The sequence below is a fragment of the Microcaecilia unicolor genome, chromosome 6 (assembly GCF_901765095.1).
Source record: "Microcaecilia unicolor chromosome 6, aMicUni1.1, whole genome shotgun sequence".
Lineage (NCBI taxonomy): Eukaryota > Metazoa > Chordata > Amphibia > Gymnophiona > Siphonopidae > Microcaecilia > Microcaecilia unicolor.
In genome coordinates, this window is record NC_044036.1 from 306673533 (window position 1) to 306690169 (window position 16637).

The following is a 16637-nucleotide window of genomic DNA, read 5'->3' on the forward strand; positions in this document are numbered from 1 at the left end:
CTTCAAACATGGGACACAGTTCCTTTAATTGTAAAAGCCAATCTTCTGATACGGACCTGGAACGGGCCGCGTTTCGGCGCACAACACCTGCGTCAGGGGTCAAATGTATTCTGATATAAAATGAATGCTGTGTGCTTCTTCCTTATGAAATAAAAAAGAGTTCCATCCACTTTATAAAGGGGTTGCTTGACACGTTAAGAACAAAAAGGTTTGTTTCTTTTATCAAAGAACGAAGGGACTTTTTTGTTCTTAACGTGTCAAGTGCCCACTTTATAAAGTGGATGGAACCCACGTTTATACCAACAGATAAAGCCAAGAAGTAGGGGTTGACCAAGAAATCTCGACAGCCAAAGGTTGATTGAAGTGACTTTATTGGAACCGTATACATATTTGGTGCCAATAAAGTCACTTCAATCAACCTTTGGCTGTCGAGATTTCTTGGTCCACCCCTACTTCTTGGCTTTATCTGTGGAACATTTGTATAAATCTGAATCATTTTTGCATATTATTTTACATAATGAAAACAAAAAAGTTTTTCAGCTTTGCTTTGTGTCTGTATAATTTATTGTTTTCTTTTGGGAGCTTTGTAGGTGAAGCATCTCGAGAGGAGAGGAAGAGGAGATTTCAGGAATGGGGAGAAGAGAGTAAAAGAGGATCAGGAAAGGGAGGAGAGAGGAGAGGGAGGGAAGATCCGGGAGGGGAAGTTTGGGCATGATGACAGGAGAGAAGATTAAGGTAGGATCAGGACTGGGGGAGAAGAAGGGAGGGAGGTTCAGAGGTGATCTGTGGTGGTGTGGGGGGGGGGGAGAGAAGTAACTAACCCTGCCCTGGCTTTGGACCTGCTCTCCCTCGCTCTTTGCCTCTCATTATCCCCAATGCATTCTGTATCCTGCGGAACTTTTATTCTGTTTGACTCAATGTCCTCTTTAACGTATAGTGCCACCCCTCCTTCCTTCCCTTCCCCCCTTCACCTGGCCAATTTGTTCCGCCCTATCATTGTGATATAATTTGTACCCTGGTATCACAGTGCCCCACTGGTTGTCCTCCTTCCACCAGGTCTCTGTGGTGCCTATTATATCTATCTCTGTTTAATGCTATATATCTTAACTATCCCATCTTGGTTTTTAGACTTCTAGTACTGTATACAGACATTTCGAAGAAAGCAATGCTCTCAAACATACATATCTTACAAACAACATTGTCACAAAATGTTCCTCAGAATACCAACAGCGTTCACCAAACAGGGTTTAGCAGAAATAAATAAGTTTGAAATCCATTTGCCGTCTCCAGGCACTATTCCCTTTTGGGAAAGACTTTAGTAAGCCTGGGCTAGAAACATATGTAGAAGTCCTCGGGCAAATACATCTCTTCATTCCCAGATACAATCACTTTGAGCGATGAAAAATACATATGTAAGAGCAGAAATGAAAACTCATCCATTCTTCCACTGCGTGCCCACAGTACATCTCTTGAATAGAAGGTATAGATGAGCCGGGAGTATTGATCGTCACCACTCTGAGGATTAAAAGTCTTAGCCAAGAACATTTGTTCACAAACAAACTAAAACAAGCAGTATTTACACAATTATACACAGTAGGAACTTTTTTAGGTGAGGTCATCTTTGTTCGCAGGACTAGAGAGCATTTGACCATTAAGGATTTCCACATAAGGTACATTTAGCTTTAAGGTTTAATGCAATTTGATATACTGCCTATCCAAATAAAATCTAAGCAATTTATGACAAAAATAAGATGAAAATAAAGTTAAAATTATATTAAAATAAAGACCAAGGGGCTCATTTTCAAAACAGAAAAACATCCAAAGAACGGCACAAAGCGGCAGATGGGCCTTTTTTTTTTCACAAAAACATCCAAATCATTATTTTCATTTTAAGATATTTTTCTATGCAGTTCATCTAAATATCAAGGGGCATGTTGGAGGCGTGTTTTGGGTGGGACTAGGGTGGGCGTATGATTTGCACGTTTTTCTGCAGTAATGGAACATTGTAAAAACATCCAGGGCAAAAAATAGGATGCTTTTAGTTAGACCTGTTTCAATAATGACTAAATGACAAAAAGGTGGCCAAACTGACCAGATGACCACTGGAGGGATAAAGGCATGACCCCTACTTAATCCCCCAAAGGTCACTAACCCCCTCCCCCCCAAGAGGTGAAAGCGATATTACATACCAGGTTCTACGACAGCTGCAGATATAGGGGTCCTTTTACTAAGACACAGTAAAACGTGGCCTGCGGTAGTGTAGGCGCGTCTATTGGGCGTGCACAGGGCCAGTTTTTAAGGCATCTACAAAAAAACGGCTCTCTTTTAATGGGACGGGAAAAGGGCCTGTGTAAAAATGAAACCAGCGCATGCCTGAAACCGCAATCAAGGCATCCGAATGACCGCCATTTATTTTCTTGCGGTCATTTGGATGCCTTGAATGCGTAAGGAAACGTTTGGTTTGGTTTGCTACTATCTACAAAGCGGTGCTGTTACTGAATGATGCATTTTGGGTTATACTTGCCATTGCTGAGAATATGAATTTGACCCCTGAGGCAGGCGCAGTTGGTGCCGAAACACGGCCTGTGTCGGGTCTATTGAATTAAAGGACTCTCCATTGTTCCACTCTTGAAGGCTCATTTGTGCTGTTGTTTTTTTTTTTTGCTGTTCTGATTGTATACTTTTAGACCTTCTCTTTTGCTATTTGGTGTTATTTCTCTGCATTATCTGACATGTTAGCAATTACATAGTAACATAGTAGATGACGGCAGAAAAAGACCTGCACGGTCCATCCAGTCTGCCCAACAAGATAAACGCACACGTGCTACTTTTTGTGTATACCCTACCTTGATTTGTACCTGTCCTCTTCAGGGCACAGACCGTACAAAAGGTGTGGATCAAGGACTCAGGAAGCAGCTTGTGGGACAGACAGAGGAATACAAGGAACAGGACTGAAAGCCTCAGCCAGTAAAGCAAATGAGGAAAAAACCCCTAAAAGACCAACCAGTCCTGGCTTATATTTCAGCACCTATTAATCTGTGAAAATATGGTAGCTAAATTTGAATACCATGTTTGTTCAAAGAACTTTTATCACTGGACTATACACTTTCCATACTCTAGGACCATTTGAATTTGGACTTAGACCACCACTACAACTACTCCGATTGTAAAACCAATTAAATGTACTGTGCTAGTTTCACTGGGAAGATACACTGGTTCTGGGAGATCTAGTAGAGAAAAATAGTCACCAATTAAATGCCATAACATCCTAAGCATGTTTACATACAGGTTAAACCACATTCCTTAAAATTAAAGCTCAAAGCTACATAGGAGTTTCTAGCCTTCTGTGTTACAGTTCAGCTCATCAGTGGGCATTATGACCTGAGGGGTCCTAAGGCAGAGAGGGGGAAACAGTAAGGTTTTAAGCACAAATCCTTAAGCAAAAAATATCTTTAGATTTTATATACAATGCTGCAAAATGTAGGGGATTTTCAGAAAAGTGGTTTAATTTTACAAAAACAAAAACCCCTCCAGAAGAAGATGGAGCCACAGACAAACTATGCATGCATGAATGAATGAATGTGCAAAAGTTAACACACACAGAGGACACTATGTGAAAAATGTATTCTTTTTATACCCAAATGATGAATCTTATGCAACCAGAGCAGATGCTGTGGAGGATTCGTATTAATGTGCGATAATGACCCTCCCATTAACTGCAATTTTATTTTTATTTATTTTCAGCACTTGATATACCGCAAGTGATCCCCGAGGCGACTATGCGGTTTACAATTTCTATTCCAGGTACTTTGTACTATCCCTAACGGGCTCACAATCTAAGTTCTATATTGTACCTGGGGCAATGGAGGGCTAATTGACTTGCCCAGGGTCCCACAGAGCTGCAGAGGGAAGTGAACCTGGTTTCCCCAGATCTCAACCCACTGCCCTCAGGTAGCAGCAGGAGTTGAACCCGGTTCTCCAGATCCGCAACCCTCTGCACTAACCCCAATAGGCCACTCCTCCACTCAGGAGAAGATTTCGGGTTCCAAATAGGGTTGTCAGAAGTCCAAAACAGACCTAAAGACTCCTTCCTAGAATTGGGTAACTCTGGCATTGCTGAGACTCTTGAGCTAATTTTGGAGTGCTGTGGAGATGACAACTTATATGTAATCGTTCAAAAGTTAATGTGTATTTTATTCATTCATTCACTAGTGTTATATTCTGCCTCTCCAATGAAATATAAAAATCAAAACAGATTACAAGTAAAATCATTTACACTTATTTGCCACACGCTCACTCAATACTCAATGAAACAGCGGGGTGCACTTCTATTTTTTTGTAAAATACTTATAGAAACTTGAAAAATCGGAAGTGATTACAGATTTGGAGTCTTGAAATGCATGTATTACAAAACCGAACTCTCTATACCTGACTGCCTCAATTACTCTGTCACTTGTGGACGTTAGCGCACTACCAACTTATTTCTCACACCAGAAATGAACTGATTATCTAAATTATTCTATAACTTACTCTATCATTTATGAACTTTAATGTAATACTACTTTGTATTTCTCATTCCGGAAATGGCGATTGCCATTACGATATAATGTAAGCCACATTGAGCCTGCAAAAAGGTGGGAAAATGTGGGATACAAATGCAACAAATAAATAAATAAATAAATTTGGTTCAACAGTTATATGAAGTGGCCCTGCCTTTTCTCAACCTTGATGTTGATTTCTGCATCCTGTTTAACATGGCAATTAGCATGTGCTAATAGTCAGTACACCGTATTAACTGGAGCCCCACTGTTAGAACACACTAAAAGCCGCATTAAACACCTAGGCTCAGATGCATCAACCAAACGTAAAAAAATCTAAAACGTAAAAGTCCTTAACAAATTTTAAAAAACGAAGAATGCACCAAAAAAACAAGCTGCACATGTTCGGTGCGGTATTGTAAAGTACAATGCATCAAACTGGTGTAATCCCCGTCGTTAATCGGCCCCTAAAGCATGCGCAGAGCAGCCAAGCGTTATGCTGGCTGCTCTGCACATGCCACAAAAGTCAAAACAACAACAACAACAACAAAAAAAAACCCCACAAACACGTTGAAAATAAAAGGGGCAAAGACGCTTGTCAGGAGCGCCATGTATGGACGCCCCCCCCCCCCGAGGTCGCCACTGCTCCCCGCTTCCCCCTGTATTAAATGAAAAATCAAAATAAAAATCAAAAGTTTAGCAGCCCCGGCCCCCCTCCCTTCCTCCCTCTCTCTTTCTCCTTCTCCCAGAGCTCCGCCTCCCGCCATCCTCTGCCCCCGTGCCCCGCCTCCCTGAGGTCGTCGCCGCTGCTCCCCCCCCACGGACCCCCCCTCCGCCTTACCGGGCCCGCGCAGCGCCTCCCACCTCTGTGTGAAGGTGCTGCATGAGCAAGAAGAACATCTGATCGCTGCGAGTCTTCAGGACGTCTCTCCTTCCCTGACCTGGGCCCGCCCCCGTCTGACGTAAGTAACCTACGTAGTTACTTACGTCAGACGGGGGCGGGCCCAGCTCAGCTGCTTGAAGCTGCTGTGTGGTTATTATATTCGGCAGCATATAATTACAGTCTGAGGTCAATGTTTAAATACTCTAGTCTATACATAAAGGTGAACACAGAGAAGCACGATCTCTTTTCCCTCTGGTGATTCTTTTTCTTTAAAAGAATCTTCTGTCCAGGTAACAAGTTAGCTTGGGGTGCAGCCATCAAACATAGTAACATAGTAGATGACGGCAGAAAAAGACCTGCATGGTCCATCCAGTCTGCCCAAGAAGATAAATTCATATGTGCTACTTTTTTATTTGTACTGTCCTCTTCAGTGCACAGATCGTATAAGTCTGGCCAGCCCTATCCCCGCCTCCCAACCACCAACCCCGCCTCCCAACCATCAGCTCTGGCACAGACCCTATAAGTCTGCCCAGCACTATCCCTGCCTCCCACCACCGGCTCTGGCACAAACCGTATAAGTCTGCCCAGCACTATCCCCGCCGCCCAACCACCAGCCCCGGCACAGACCGTATAAGTCTGCCCAGCACTAGTCCCGCCTCCCACCACCAGCTCTGGCACAGACCGTATAAGTCTGCCCAGCACTATCCCTGCCTCCCACCACCGGCTCTGGCACAGACCGTATAAGTCTGCCCAGCACTATCCTCGCCGCCCAACCACCAGCTCTGCCACCCATTCTAGGCAAAGCTCCTGAGGATCCCTTCCTTCTGCACAGGAGTCCTTTATGTTTATCCCACGCAATGTTTTCATCTAGGGCAGTATATCAGCACAGTTATCTCTGAATGAAGGACAGCCATCCTTTGATAAAATGTGGTAATATGTCCCTCTATTTGAAGAATGTTTGAGTCATAATGAAGGATGGTTAACTTTTAATGACAGACTACGCCACGGTGAATAACAGATAATCCTCTCTGGACTGTATGCGGCCTAATGATTAGTGCAGCAGGCTTTGATCCTAGCAACCTGGGTTTGATTCCTACTACAGCTCCTGACCTTGGGCAAGTCACTTAACCCTCTGTCGCCCCAGGTACCAAAAAGCTTAGATTGTGAGACAGAGAAAGTACCTGCACATAATGTATACAGCACTGCATACGTCTAGTAGCACTATAGAAATGATTAGTAGTAATAGTAGACTGTACAGTGAAAAGTTTTATCCGATAGAAAGATGCTGATGAAAGCTGAGTATATGCTAACAGATGGTCGAATACGAGTTTGCTTTTGAATAGCCAGTCTCATCCAGCGCTGTCATCACTTTTCCACACAGCCCCCGACTTCCTTCAGCGCTACTTTCCCACAGTTGGCAGAGGCAGATGGCACCTCACAGACTAACCAGTTTTTTGAAGCATGAGCTGTCGAGGACCAGAGTCCACTTCCTCAGATGTAGCTCATGCCTCAATAGATTGGTCAGTCTGTAAGATGCCACCTGCCTCTGTCAATTTTGTTACACCGGAGTAACATGGCCACCCCTTTTAAAGTTTTTGACACAAACTGTAAATTCCCGCTCTGTGAGCTCAATGAGGATATATATTTTTCTTTTGCTTAAATAGTTCAAATCTGCCACAGCTTTCGATCTACTTTTTAAGGAAATAGTATTGTTTTGACATTCAGACAGCAATAGGATCCCAAATAGTTAAGAAGACGCGTAGCATTCTCTAAACGTTCTCTATAGTATCTTTAGGGGTTACTTTCCATGCATGTTGTCCCAGTCGTAAGGGTAAACTATAGCCCTACTAGTAAATCACGTTCCTTTGTGATTTAACTCTAATGATTTTCTGCTCTGTATAATTATCTCACAAGGCATAGACAAATATTTTCCAATATATTTCATTTATGATTTTCCAGAGAATTCAGGATGTTATTGAGTGGACTGATGCCCTCCTTCCATCTGCTCTACTTAATGAAGATTATCTATACATGCATGTTTTCAGCTGACTCTGGCTAGGATAATATAACCCTTCTGAACTATGTATGCAAGTACAGCAGGGCATAAGACACATATCCAGGTCGCAGCTGAATATCAACCTTGGCCAACGTTAATGCTGTGTCTATGTCCCTCTTATTCCCCTCCCCCAACAAGCAACCTCCCCATCTCACCCACCACCTACCTCCAAGCCTACCAACATGCCATGGTGGTCTAGCAGGGCAGGATGATGGAGGCAGAGTGAACTCTACTTGCTAATACCTCAAGACTACATCAATAGAGCTCATGCATTTACATTAGGCATAAGTGTTCAAGCCTAAATTATATATATATATATACACACACACACATATATATATATAAAACATACATATATCCTGTTAAGCTAGTATTTTATAAAAGAAATGTATTGTTATGTCCAATAAAAAAGGTATCATCTTATTTTCTTTTCCATGTTTTATTTCTATTGATTACCTATAAAAGAAAATTGACACCTATGTTTCTTTAACGAATACGCTCCATCCAGATACATTCTGGACACCTAATTATAGACGCACAGTTATAGAATTGCCTTCCACATTTATAAGGCCCCTGGATATTTTTTTAGAAAGTATTTATACATTTGCCTATGGATTCTATATATGGAACTCAGAATTGCTTGCGCAATTTAATTGAATGATGAGCCAATTTGCACTGATAATTGGGCCCTAATAATCAATTATTGGTGCTAATTGGGATTAATTGAAATTTACGCACATATATTTATGAACCAGGATCTGAACGTAAATTTTACATGCAGCTCAAAAAAGGGAGCGCAGCCATGGGAGGATTGTGGGTGGAAAAGGAGCATTCCTGCAATTTTTTTTTTTTGAATCTTTATTTATTAGCATTTAACTATTTTTTTTACAAGTTAAACACTTGTGCAAGCAAACACAGCTTAAAATAGGATATAGTAAGGAAAAAAAGTTTTTTACATAACACATTATCAGCATCCTTAGACCACTATAAATGTGGGGACATGATTGTATTAATAGGAGTTGTTAAGTAGGAATTAAACAATTAAGGAAAGACTACGTGTAATCTCCCTCTCCGTATTTACAATCCAAATTTAAATCCGTTACTTCAACTTTTTCAAATCCAAGAATGCTCTTAATTGTTCAGGTGAATAAAATATATACTTTACATCAAGATATCGAATCAGACATTTACACGGATAGGCTAGGAAGAAAGTACCCCCAAGTTCCAAAACCTCTTGTTTCATAGCCAGAAAAAGTTTTCTCCTTTCTTGGGTCTATTTTGTGACATCTGGGTAAATCCAAATCCTATTCCCACCAAAAGGAGTTCTTGACTGTTTGAAGTAGTCTAAGAATAGCCTTGAGATCTTGTTCAAAAACAAATACTACCAAAAGTACAATTTTCTAGTGATTGTTCCAAAATAGCTGAAATATTATTCACATCTATATTCGAATCTATACCTCCTCTGTTTTCGCCTTCATTCACTTGGTTTTTAGGCAGGTAATAAATCTTATTTATGGGAGGAATTGCTTCTTGAGGAATTTTCAAATTCTCTAACAAATATCTTTTAAGCATATCATTTGGAGAAGTCCCAGGAACTTTAGGAAAGTTTAATAAACGAAGATTCAGACGTCTGTTATAATTCTCTATTTGCATTCCTGCAATTTATGCGTGCTGTTATAGAATAAGGGGGATCTGATCCTAATTTAGTTGGTCGAAGTCCTCGAGCCTAAAGTTAGGTGCGGGCCCTGGCGCTAAGTGCTATTCTATAAATAGCTCCTAACTTCAATGGCTAAATTTTGGGGGGCACCATTATAGAACACAATCTACAAATCCCAATTCAGGTCAATTAATGCCAGCAATTGGTCATTAGCAGCCAATTATTGTCACTGATTGGCTCATTAATCAATTAAGTTGTGTGCATAAATTGGCAATGTGCGTTGATTTGTGTGCACAACTTTGGTCATCGTATATAGAATGGGGATTAGTGCACAAGGTTGCATGTATAGAACATGATAGATGTATCAGTTATGTGGGTAACTTAATTGCTTATTTAGCTTCTAATTGGCATTGAAACCCAATTAAAGGCTGCAATTGTTGTTTATGGGCACTAATTGGCACTAATTTGCAGTTATACACATAACCGTCCTTAGTCGGCATTCTACAAATTGTGCACGCGAATTCCAAAGCCTGCCACTGCAAGGGAGGGGCATGGGTGGGACAGAGGCATGGCCAGCATTTATGTGCACAGGTTACAGAATACTAGCAGTTAGGAGCCAGCATTTACACCCGACTTTGAACTGGCATTGCTGCAGACTTATGCTAATATTCTGTAACGACAGTTATGCACATAATTGCCAATACAGAATTCATGCTTAGCGCGCAGCTTCCCAACATCTAAATTTAGGTGACCTGTACAGAATTATTCCCCATGGGGAGTGATTCGAAAATACTATGTGCAATTCTGGTCACCGTATCTCAAAAAAGATGTAGAGGGCATTTTCGATATGATGTCTAAGTCCGACTTTAGACGTTTTGCAAAAAGCATCCACAATCTGAAAAGGAAAGAAGTTCATTTTTAAAAAAGAAAAACGTCTACCTTTTGTTCTCGAAAATACTGTTTCTAACAAGGTTTTTTGCTTTGGACATTTTGTTTTTTGGTCCATTTTCAAAAAAAAAAAAAAAAAAAGTCCAAGTGAAAAATGTAGAAAATCAAGTCATTGGGATATAGGAGGGGTCAGCAATTTTAGTACAATGATCTCCCAGACATCCCAGGAGATAAATGGGGAACCCTAGGGGGTACTTCAGTGGACTTCAAAAACATGCTCCCAAGTACACATCTCACCGTTGCTCTCTTATCTTGTCTGCTGAGCCCCCCACACCCACCCAAAGCCCACTGCCCACAACTGCACACCACTACAATAGCCCTTATGGGTGAAGGGGGCACCTATATGTGGGTACAGTGGGTTTCTGGTGAGTTTTGAGGGCTCACAGTTTCACCCACAAATGTGACTGGTAGATGGAGATGGGGACCGGAGTCCACCACTCCATGGTGCACTGCACTGACCACTACACTACTCCAAGGACCTGCATGCTGCTCTTATAGACCTGGCTCTAACAACTGAGGCTGTCATATAGGCTGCTAAATCATATTTATATTCATATTTGTGGGGGTGGGAGGGGGTCACCTCTGATTCCCTCCAGTGTTCATCTGGTCATTTAGGGCACCCTATTGTGCCATATTCATTATTAAAACAAGGCTAACTTAAAACATCTTAGTTTTAGTCCTGGACACTTTTGTTTTGTTCCAAGTTAGGAATGCCCAGATCCCGCCCTTAACATGCCCCTGACGCGCTCCCTTGTGATTTGAATACACTTCTGACGGACTTCATAGAAAAATGTCTGAAAATTGGTTTTGAAAATACCAATTTGGACTTTTTGTGAGAAAAACGTCCAAATGCAAATTTATGCCACTTTTGCACGTTTTTCTCTTTTGAAAATGAGCTCCACAGTGGAATTAGAAAAGGTACAGAGAAGGGCAGCAAAAATGATAAAGAGGAGGGGACGGCCTGGGCTCCTCAGCTTGGAGAAGAAATGACTGAGGGTAGATATTACAGAGGTCTTACTTATAAAATACTGAGTGGAGTGGAATGGGTAGACGTGAAGCGTTTGTTTACTCTTTCCAAAAATACTAGGACTAGGGGGCACTCAATGAAGCTACTAAGTCGTAAATTTAAAACAAATCAGAGAAAATATTTCTTCACTCAATGTGTAATTAAACTCTGGAATTTGTTCTCAGAGAATATGGTAAAAGCAGTTAGACTAGCAAGGTATAAAAAAGGTTTGGATAATTTCCTAAAAGAAAAGTCCACAACCCATTATTAAGATGGACTTGGGAAAATCCACTGCTTATTTCTAGGATAAGCAGCATAAAATCTGTTTTACTGTTCTTGGATCTTGCCATATACTTGTGACCTGGATTGGCCACTTTTGGAAACAGGATACTGGACTTGATAGATGTTTGGTCTATCCCAGTATGGCAACACTTATGTTCTTATGCCATGTATCCATGTGAATTGCTATTTACCTGGACAAATGAACTGTTTGGGAACTGCCTTTCCTCTCTGCAAGTAAAAGTATGTATTGATGCTTCTATCAGTTTATGTAGCTGTGGGGACCTATTGTTTTGCTTTGGCTGCGGCTATTCTTTGCCTCTCCCACAAATACTGCCCTAGGTGAATGCCTAGTCTGCCTCATGGTTAAGCCAGTCCTGGACGTTGCACCTTTTTGGGCTGAATCTTAACTACCAAGAAATTGTCCACTCCTGTTACAGGTTGTCCACTCCTGTTACAGGTTAACCCAGCACTTGACACTCATGGCACAAGTTAGCCAGCTCTGTTCTAACACATTAAAGAAGAAATGGACTTAAATTTAAGGGCTTGTAAATATTGACATGATTTGTTCAAGGTCACCCCAACTGATGTCTCACAGCAATCTTTTACAGGTTACTGATTGCTTTTCCAAGATAGAACTTCAAAGGCAAATTCTGATTACTTTCGAAAGGTCAGACCTAAAAGATGCAATCTGGTTATTTTTCTCTTCTGTTTGACTGGCAGAAGACAACTCTGATCCAGAGAATTCATTGAAGAATCCTCTAGCCTAGCCTATCTGCTGCACCACATCTGTGCCAAAGGAAATCAAAAGCAGCGAATTACTTCTTAAGCAAATTAGTTATTTGTTAAAGAAAGTAGTCATTCAGCTGTAACTGCTTACACATCTCCAACCTTATGTTTACTGCTTTTGTGAGCAAACATTTCCAGGATGAATCTTGAAATGTTCTCTCTTCTTGTACAAGCGCCATAAACTCTGAACGGCCGTACAGAAAACGAGAGCAAAAAAGCTGATTAAAAAAGAGATTGGCTAGCAACTTGTAAAAATGTAATGTTTCACCTTTTAAAGTGATATACTTTACCCATTCCCTCTCTACACTCTCACCATGTTGTATTAAAGCTCCAAGTTTCATTTGACATTGCATGAGGGTCACTTATCCTCTGTTTTACTGTAGAAACTGAGTATACCTTATCGGGTTTGGGCAACAGAGGACTTCTTTTCAAGACACAGTGCCTGTCACAAGAGGTGTTACATTAGAACAATGCCCAAAATCGTAATAAGAGCAATTCCAGTCTTAATAATGTAACTGAAAATAAGAGACACTCAATGGAGCAGGAAAACAAGACAAGACAGAGGAAAATGGTACAAGGCAGGTTTCTTTCAAAGCAAAGCATGAAGCTAAGAAATCCTGGGAGGAAAATAATCTCCATGACAGTTTTGTTATCTGAAAGGTAACATAGTAGGGTTCAAAAGAGGTATACACAAGCTCCTGGAAAGAAAGTCCATAAAACCATTATTAGAAGGTAGATTTAGCTAAGCCATTGCTTATCTCTGGACATGAGTTATTATAATAAATTTCCTTTTTGGGATCTGCACTGACCACTATTGGAAATAGGATGTTGGGCTCAATGGACCCTTAGTCTGACTCAACATGGCATGTTCATAGAAACAGAGAAAAATGTAGGCAGATAAAGACCATATGGTCTTCCCAGTCTGCCTATCCATGCCATCTACTCTCCTTATCACTCCCTTAGACATCCTATATACTTTTACCAAGCTGTCTTGAATTCAGATACTGTTTTTGTCTCCACCACTTCCACCTGGAGCCTTCACCACCCTTTTCATGCAGAAGTATTTCCTCAGGTTACATCTAAGTCTATCCCTTTTCACCTTCATCCTATGCCTCCTCGTTCCAGAGATTCCTTTCAGTTAAAAGAGACTGCTTTCTGGGCATTTATGATGCATAAGTATTTAAATGTCTCTATCATATCTCCCCTCTCCCGCCTTTCTTCCAAAGTATACAGTGGTGGAAATAAGTATTTGATCCCTTGCTGATTTTGTAAGTTTGCCCACTGACAAAGACATGAGCAGCCCATAATTGAAGGGTAGGTTATTGGTAACAGTGAGAGATAGCACATCACAAATTAAATCCGGAAAATCACATTGTGGAAAGTATATGAATTTATTTGCATTCTGCAGAGGGAAATAAGTATTTGATCCCCCACCAACCAGTAAGAGATCTGGCCCCTACAGACCAGGTAGATGCTCCAAATCAACTCGTTACCTGCATGACAGACAGCTGTCGGCAATGGTCACCTGTATGAAAGACACCTGTCCACAGACTCAGTGAATCAGTCAGACTCTAACCTCTACAAAATGGCCAAGAGCAAGGAGCTGTCTAAGGATGTCAGGGACAAGATCATACACCTGCACAAGGCTGGAATGGGCTACAAAACCATCAGTAAGACGCTGGGCGAGAAGGAGACAACTGTTGGTGCCATAGTAAGAAAATGGAAGAAGTACAAAATGACTGTCAATCGACAAAGATCTGGGGCTCCACGCAAAATCTCACCTCGTGGGGTATCCTTGATCATGAGGAAGGTTAGAAATCAGCCTACAACTACAAGGGGGGAACTTGTCAATGATCTCAAGGCAGCTGGGACCACTGTCACCACGAAAACCATTGGTAACACATTACGACATAACGGATTGCAATCCTGCAGTGCCCGCAAGGTCCCCCTGCTCCGGAAGGCACATGTGACGGCCCGTCTGAAGTTTGCCAGTGAACACCTGGATGATGCCGAGAGTGATTGGGAGAAGGTGCTGTGGTCAGATGAGACAAAAATTGAGCTCTTTGGCATGAACTCAACTCGCCGTGTTTGGAGGAAGAGAAATGCTGCCTATGACCCAAAGAACACCGTCCCCACTGTCAAGCATGGAGGTGGAAATGTTATGTTTTGGGGGTGTTTCTCTGCTAAGGGCACAGGACTACTTCACCGCATCAATGGGAGAATGGATGGGGCCATGTACCGTACAATTCTGAGTGACAACCTCCTTCCCTCCGCCAGGGCCTTAAAAATGGGTCGTGGCTGGGTCTTCCAGCACGACAATGACCCAAAACATACAGCCAAGGCAACAAAGGAGTGGCTCAGGAAGAAGCACATTAGGGTCATGGAGTGGCCTAGCCAGTCACCAGACCTTAATCCCATTGAAAACTTATGGAGGGAGCTGAAGCTGCGAGTTGCCAAGCGACAGCCCAGAACTCTTAATGATTTAGAGATGATCTGCAAAGAGGAGTGGACCAAAATTCCTCCTGACATGTGTGCAAACCTCATCATCAACTACAGAAGACGTCTGACCGCTGTGCTTGCCAACAAGGGTTTTGCCACCAAGTATTAGGTCTTGTTTGCCAGAGGGATTAAATACTTATTTCCCTCTGCAGAATGCAAATAAATTCATATACTTTCCACAATGTGATTTTCCGGATTTAATTTGTGATGTGCTATCTCTCACTGTTACCAATAACCTACCCTTCAATTATGGGCTGCTCATGTCTTTGTCAGTGGGCAAACTTACAAAATCAGCAAGGGATCAAATACTTATTTCCACCACTGTACATATTGAGATCTTTAAGTCTGTCTCCATACGCTTTATGATGAAGACCACTGACCATTTTAGTAGTCATCGTCTGGACCGACTCCATCCTGTTTATCTCTTTTTGAAGGTGTGATCTCCAGAACTGTTCACAGTGTAGTACATTTAAAACAAATAGGAGAAAATGTTTCTTCACCAAACGCGTAATTAAACTCTGGAATTCGTTGCCGGAGAACGTGGTGAAGGCGGTTAGCTTGGCAGAGTTTAAAAAGGGGTTGGACGGTTTCCTAAAGGACAAGTTCATAGACCGCTACTAAATGGACTTGGGAAAAATCCACAATTTCGGGAATAACATGTATAGAATGTTTGTAGGTTTGGGAAGCTTGCCAGGTGCCCTTGACCTGGATTGGCCGCTGTCGGGGACAGGATGCTGGGCTTGATGGGCCTTTGGTCTTTTCCCAGTATGGCATTACTTATGTACTTATATTCTAAATGTGGTCTCACCAGAGTCTTGTACAGGGACATCATCACCTCCTTGCTCCTACTGGCCAATCCTCTCTCTATACACCCAAACATCCTTTTAGCTTTCGCTGTTGCCTTTTCCAAACAGTGGCCAAGCCAGGTCACAAGTACCTGGCAGAAACCCAATTAGGGAAGAGCCTCTTATAAGCCTACTTTATACAGATGAATCGTCACCTATTTGTATAAAATACTAGCACAAATCCTGCAACAATTGTGTCTTCAATGAAGGTGCAGAAATTACACCTGCTTGAGAGGAGGTGTAAATGACTGCAGGTGGAGTGCGTAAGTATGTGCATATATTAGCTTATTGTATAATCGATGCAATACTTTCCAACTCCACCCACACATATATCGCAACATATGCATTAAAATGACTTTATCAAATTGCCTCTTTTGTAGGAGGTTGAAACCAAGAAGAGGATGGCCAAATATCGTTGTAGTCTACAAAAAGAATCTGCGTGTTGTCCAGCACTACCCCATACAATGTCTGTATGGAGTAGTGCTGGACAAGTGTTAACATCAATTTATTGCAATTAATTGGCTGATAAGCTAATTAATTTGTGTGCGCATCTTCGATCGGCACCCAAAGTTGGGCAACATATATAGGATCCAAAGGGATAGTGTGCGCTATTAATGACATTTTTTTCAAAACAAACAAAAGAAAACCTGAAGAAAATGATACAAACATTTTCTGGCTGCCATCCCTAGAATCAACTCAAAAAGAAGATTCCAATGCCTTAGCTTCCGTTCACAGGAATCACAGGAAGTACCACCGAATGGTGACAACAGTGGTGTGCAGTCATATAATTCATTGCATGAGGACCTAATATTTTAGCAGGTCATTAACATCAATTTATTGAAATATTGTTGTGTGGTTTCTGCTTTATTCTATTTTCTCTTAATTCTCTTGCCAGGACATGTTTTCTCTCTCCATGTCCATCACTTATCTTCCATCCGCATCCCTAGCCACCCTGTTCAGTACTTTGTGTTTCTGCCCCCATCCTCCTGCTATGTTGAGCATCTCCCTTCTCTGTGTCCTTATTGTAGCCATGTTCACCATCTCTCCTCTGTGTCCATATCTCTCTCCTCCCTCCTCATTCCTAGAATTACCCTTCTTTATCCCTCCCCATGTTCAGCTTCTCCCCTCATTCTTCCT

The 16637-nt window shown here is 41.6% G+C and overlaps 1 protein-coding gene across 1 annotated transcript in view; it reads right to left on the reverse strand.

Moving 5' to 3' along the window:
* The window catches only part of USP43 (ubiquitin specific peptidase 43), a 523315-nt gene that overhangs the window by 418003 nt on the left and 88675 nt on the right, over positions 1-16637 (reverse strand). The window lies entirely within an intron of this gene.